Source organism: Cydia pomonella, chromosome 7 (genome assembly GCF_033807575.1).
Source record: "Cydia pomonella isolate Wapato2018A chromosome 7, ilCydPomo1, whole genome shotgun sequence".
Taxonomy (NCBI): domain Eukaryota; kingdom Metazoa; phylum Arthropoda; class Insecta; order Lepidoptera; family Tortricidae; genus Cydia; species Cydia pomonella.
This window is the reverse complement of record NC_084709.1, coordinates 7,603,248-7,609,448: the sequence shown is the minus strand read 5'-3', so window position 1 is coordinate 7,609,448 and position 6,201 is coordinate 7,603,248.

The window sequence follows — 6,201 nt, the reverse complement described above, 5'->3', positions numbered from 1 at the left end:
ATTGATCATTTATTTATGCTTATATTTATAATTGTTCAACCATAACCACCACCATGATTATGACCATGTATGAGTAGTTTGATATTTATGTAAATTAAGAATGTTATAATTGCAATCAATATCTTATCTTATGAAGTTCGTAAATGAATGGCACATGAAAAGACATCAAACTAATGAATATGAAGTGTTCAAAAAAAGATTGCCCTTCCTGCCAGTAATTTAAAAATGAGTAATAAAAGTCCCTATAACCTTTCTATAAAAAAATCAACAGTAATCCCCAAAGAAATAGCAGTAGAACTAAAATATGATAAATTTGTACGTGGCTTGAAAACGTATTTAATAAGTAATTGTTTCTATTCTATACTAGAATATTTGGATGCTAATAAATACCATAAATAGGCATATACTATAAACTGTTTATCTTTTTTGTGTATTCTATAATTTATATGTTATAATTTTTGTTATATGTTGGTTTTCGATAAAATTGCAATACCTACCCTTACAGGATGTCATTGTGAAACATTATTGGTTTAGAACAACCTGTATAAAGGTTAAAGCAATAAACGTTGTTATTGTATTTTTTCTTCTAGCTTATATTGGTGTCCCACTGCTGGGCAAAGTTCTCTCTCCCCCCCCTTGGTTTCCACGATTCCCGATTTTGTGCCAGCGAGCCAGTTGTTAAGAAAGGTGTCTTAATCGTTCCTCGCCGCCTGTGCTTCAACGTCCCAACTATGCTGTGCTAGCCCACGTATTCCGGCCCGTTCCATTTGAACTTAGTAGTTTTCTCAGTAATGAAGGTTTTAGAGCGCAGAGTGATGTTTCATTGTAATTATGAATGTTAATTAATGAACTGCTTAGCAAAGCACTTAAAATTCTCATGAATTAATTTAGTTTCTGTTCAACTACAAAATGATTACAGAACATGCTTATAACTAAAAATTTATCTTTCATTTCTAAATCAAGTTGTTCGATAAATTAGTGAAAGGTATGTATGTAGTTTGGCTTTAATTGTACATAGTAACGTACAAATCCTTCAAGCATTTGTAACTGACGCCATCTTGAATTGTAAGCGTGAACAGTTGGCTTACTCTGGAGCCGGCTAGGTCGGGGGCCGGCAGTGGCTGACGCCGCCTCATTAATTTCCAACGGCCAGCGGCCGCGTGAGAGTGGCAGAGTCGTTTATCTCGCGCTGTGTTGCTGTCAGCGCGACACTGTCTGTTATCGAACCTTTCGGACAATATTGGACTAGGATTGAAACAAAGCACCCTCAGAATTAATACATATTTTCAAGATCCAGACTCGCTTTATTAAGTACATACCAACTTTCAAACTTTGGTGGTTTGTCTTCAGTTCGAAACACATATATGTACATAATTATCTTAATGAAATATCTTTTTGACTGGTTAAAAATGATTAATATTGGTACTGTCGCGTTAATTTTTGCATGCTTCATAGGTTTAAAGACATTTAATTTCAACTCTGTATTGGTATTCGACAGTTTTAATAACAAATGTTGCTGACATGTGAGTAACGACAGCGTCTCTCTCATCCGGCCGGTGGTCGTCGGAAATTAATGAGGTGAAGTCAGCCACTGTCGGGTCTCGACCTTGTCTGCTCCCAGAATAAATTTAATCGTACCAAGTGATTTTTAGCTTTATAAACACATTAAAATTAGCATTAAGCAAATAGACTAAAAGGGTATAACTTTAACGGGTACGCTTGGATCGGCTTTTTGGTTGCTTGGAGTACCACAACGGTTGTCATTAATTTTATTGATTGTTAGGATTCGCTGCATTGAGCATAGCGTAGCAAAGTGTAGCTGAATACATTTAACACTGTCGTGCAGAAAAAGAGTAAAACGGCATGCTACTTCATTCATCAAGTTAATTAATAATCTAATTAGATTAATTAGTTAGATTAATAATCTTATAAATACATTCTCAGACTTTTAGGGCGAAATCAAACGAAGCATAAACGAAATCTCCGGATAGGCGTTAAGCTTATGGTCTATCCGGCGAGTGTTATGTGGATTATTTGTAGGGAGAACGACGTCTTAAAGACTTGCTGATTACAGCACTAAGTCTCACATTATAGAGGTACACCTCGGTCATCTTCGTCAGCTCTCGTACGCAGATATAGGTAACACGACATAAAATAATTTTTAAGAAAAAAAAAACCGACTTCAATGAGGGAGACCGGTGAAAGAACAATTATTGTTGATTTTAGATTTCATACAATGAAATTAAAAAGACAGCGTCCTACGCCTAATTATGTAGAAAAGGAGGTAACATGTTTTTTTTTGCCACTGCACCCACCTTGACACATTTCAGATTTGCCCTATGGTTGACTGGTAAGATACCCGCAATAGGTTATTCGACTGTATTTAAGATAAATTATTTCACACCATGCATGAAATAAAGCACCAGATAATTATTAAAAAGAACGAAATAGGCTAGAAATAGAAAAATGTACCTTGAAAACCTAACTGCTTGGCAAAGAGAACAAATTGCCAAACGTGAACTATACATAATTTAAGAGTTCCGTTCTGTTCATCATCAGCAGTTCCACTTTATCAAATGTCACTTCTACAAATGTAAATACTTGATTTGTTAATGAAAATACTAAGATCACTATATATATGCCTTTAATATTTGAGGAGTTCCCTCGAGTCCTCATGGACCCCATCGTCAGAACTCGAACTTCACAAAAATTTGTCTTGACAATCTAATTTGCTTAACAAACACAGCGAAGAGGACAAATCGCCAAACGTGTACTATGTGTCGTTGAAGAGTACCATTTTGATCATCATCAGCAGTTCCACTTCATCAAATGTCACTTTTTAAAATGTAAATGCTTGATTTGTTAAAGAAAATACAAAAATCACTACCTATATGTATGCCTTTCATATTTGAAGAGTTCAGTCGATTCCTCATGGACCCCATCGTCAGAACTCGAACCTGACAAAAAATTGTCTTGAAAATCTAATTTGCTTAACAAACACAGCGAATAGGAGAAATCGCCAAACATGTACTATGCGTAGTTGAAGAGTTCCATTCTGATCATCATCAGCAGTTCCACTTCATCAAATGTCACTTTTTTAAATGTAAATGCTTGATTTGTCAAAGAAAATGCAAAAATCACTATATGTATGCCTTTCACATTTGAAGAGTTCTCATACTCATACTCATACTCATTATTTATTGGTAATAGGTGATTACATGTCAACTTACATAACTAGTACAAATAACATAAATAACCGGCCAAGAGCATGTCGGGCCACGCTCAGTGTAGGGTTCCGTAGTTACTCTTCCGTCACAATAAGCTAAACTGGAGCTTAAAGTATAGTAAATTGTTAACCAAGGGATGAAACGGTACCTTTCACCCGAGTTAAACAAATAGGCAAATTTGCATAATCAGTACCTAATTAAAGTAAGTCTTTTTACTATAAAGGGAAAACTTTTTGCGATAACTCAAAAACAGCTAAACTGATAATGTCCGCTATAGTTTTCATTTAATGTCTTTCTTAAGCTCTACTTCCACGATTTTTTTCATATTTTTTGGACCTATGGTTCAAAAGTTAGAGGGGGGGGGACACATTTTTTTTTCCTTTCGGAGCGATTATCTCCGAATATATTCACTTTATCAAAAAATGTTTCTTGAAAACCCCTATTAGTTTTGAAAGACCTTTCTAACGATACCCCACACTCTAGGGTTGAAGCGAAAAAAAAAATTCACCCCCACTTTACGTGTAGGGGAGGTACCCTAAAAGAAATTAAATTTTTAGATTTTATTGTACGACTTTGTCGGCTTTATTGATTTATATATCCATGCCAAATTTCAGCTTTCTAGCACTAACGACCACGGAGCAAAGCCTCGGACAGACAGACAGACAGACAGACAGACAGACAGACAGACAGACAGACAGACAGACAGACGGACATGGCGAAACTATAAGGGTTCCGTTTTATGCCATTTGGCTACGGAACCCTAAAAAAAGGAATTGAAATTACAACATATTAATTAAAATACATTAGGTAGGCGTAGGTATTATTGTTATTATTTTCATCAACATTTCGCAGTCAGAAATTCTTCTATATTATAGAACGACCGCTCAACAAGCCAAGTTTTCAGTTTATTTTTGAAGATTAACAAACTAGGTGCGTCTGTTATTCCTGATGGTAGATTATTATACACAGAGGGGCCCATGACATGTATAGTTTTTGCCGACTTTGCTAGGCTACGGGGCACTGCAGCTAGTTTGTGTCCGTATCGTGTAATACGGTCGCTTTTGTCACCCCGCCTGGGGTATTTATCTAAATTCTCTCGCGTGTATAAGGCTGTTTGCAGTATCAAGAGGCCCGGCAGCGTGATAATCCCCAGGGCAGTGAAATGTGGCCTTGCAGACTCGTGCCATGGAACTCGAGCAATAGCCCTTACAGCTCGTTTTTGAAGTCGAAAGACACGCTGCCAATCGGCTGCACGGCCCCACAGCTCAAGCCCGTATTGAACGATGGACTGTATGCTGGCGAAGTAACAGCTGCGGACTGCCTGAAGCGGGAGGGCGGTCGTCAGCCTGCTAAGGGCGAAACAGGCCCTTCCCAATTTACCGCACAGGGAATCAATATGGCTCTCCCATGTTAGGCTTTGGTCTATGTGGAAGCCCAAAAAGGAGATACTTTTAACCTGGTCTATGGTGCCGCCAGCGAGATCTACATGCAATGGACGGCGCTTACGTCCAGACAAATCAAACTGGATGAAATGTGTTTTGGTTAGGTTTAGTATGAGGCCGTTTTGTTCGAACCAATTCGACAGTTGTCCGGCTACTACGTTTAGCTTCAATTCTAGTTGATCTATGCTTGGGGCGGTTACAATTGCCGCAACGTCGTCTGCGTACATGTAGACCTCGCCTCCACTGACTGCCATAGGTAAGTCATTAAGCAGAATGGAGAATACCACATTTGACAGGGACGATCCCTGGGGGACGCCGATGGTGGCCGACAGCCCGTGTGAATTCAAAGTGCCTCTTTGTCCAGTTACGTACTGCGTCCTTTTATGCATGAAATCTGACATAAGGGCTTGCGCAGGTCCTCGAATACCGTAGTGATGGAGCTTCGAACTCAGCAACCCATGGTCGACCACGTCGAAGGCTTTCGACAGGTCACAGAAAATAATTGCGACCTCAAGCTTGCCCTCTCGCGCCTCAAGCACACGGCGCACCACCTCACGCGCTATCATTGTGGTTGATCGTCCCGGTCTGTATGCATACTGGCGTTCCGATAGATAGTTGTTATTTAGAAGGAACTGGGATAGACGGCTAGTTAGCCCATTTTCGAAAACCTTCGCCACCGCAGGTATGATACATATGGGACGATAACAACTTGGATCATTTTGCTTCCCCTTCCCTTTATACAGTGGGCTGACCTTTATTTCCTTAAATGATCTCGGATAATTACCAATTCTCAGGCATTCGTTGAAAAGTATGGACAAAGGCTGAATAAGGGAAGTGGCCGAAAATCGCAAAAGTTCCACCGAAATGCCGTACAAATCTTGGGTGGGTTTATTAGCAATACACTTAGTGATAATTTTATACACCTCTGCCGGTGAGAAGTGTTTAAAACGTAGTGAGCGATCAGCAGCGGCACATGCGCGTGAGAGCGAGGCAAGGGCGCGCGCGGGCTGAGCAGGCGGGGCCCCGCACCGCGTCGCAGCGGAAACGAATTGCTCGTTCATAGCATTTAATAAATTTAATTTGCTCGAGTATTGCGAGCCATCTGGTTTTTTGATGACATCTGTATAGTCAACAGCGGAAGTTTTGATTTTATTTGTCTCTGTGTTGACTATATTCCACATGGCTTTGATTTTATTATCGCTATTATTGATTTTAGTAGCGTAGAATTCGGCTTTAGTAGTGCGCGTAAGCCTATCATACCTACTATTAAGGTCAGCGATTTTTTGCACCAACTCCGTTTCATCGGGAAATTTGTTTTTGAGTTGAACAAGATCAAACAGCAGTCGTTTTGTGTAGTAGATTTCTTCTGTAATCCAAGTGGTGCATCTAGAAACATTTGGTTTAATTTTAAATGGGAAGCATATTTCTATTTTGTTTACTATGACGTTGATTATTGTAAGGGCGAGATCATCAACGGTGGTTTTGTTATTGTACAATTCGTTCCAATCTACGCTGTCTACGGCTCGCGCGAA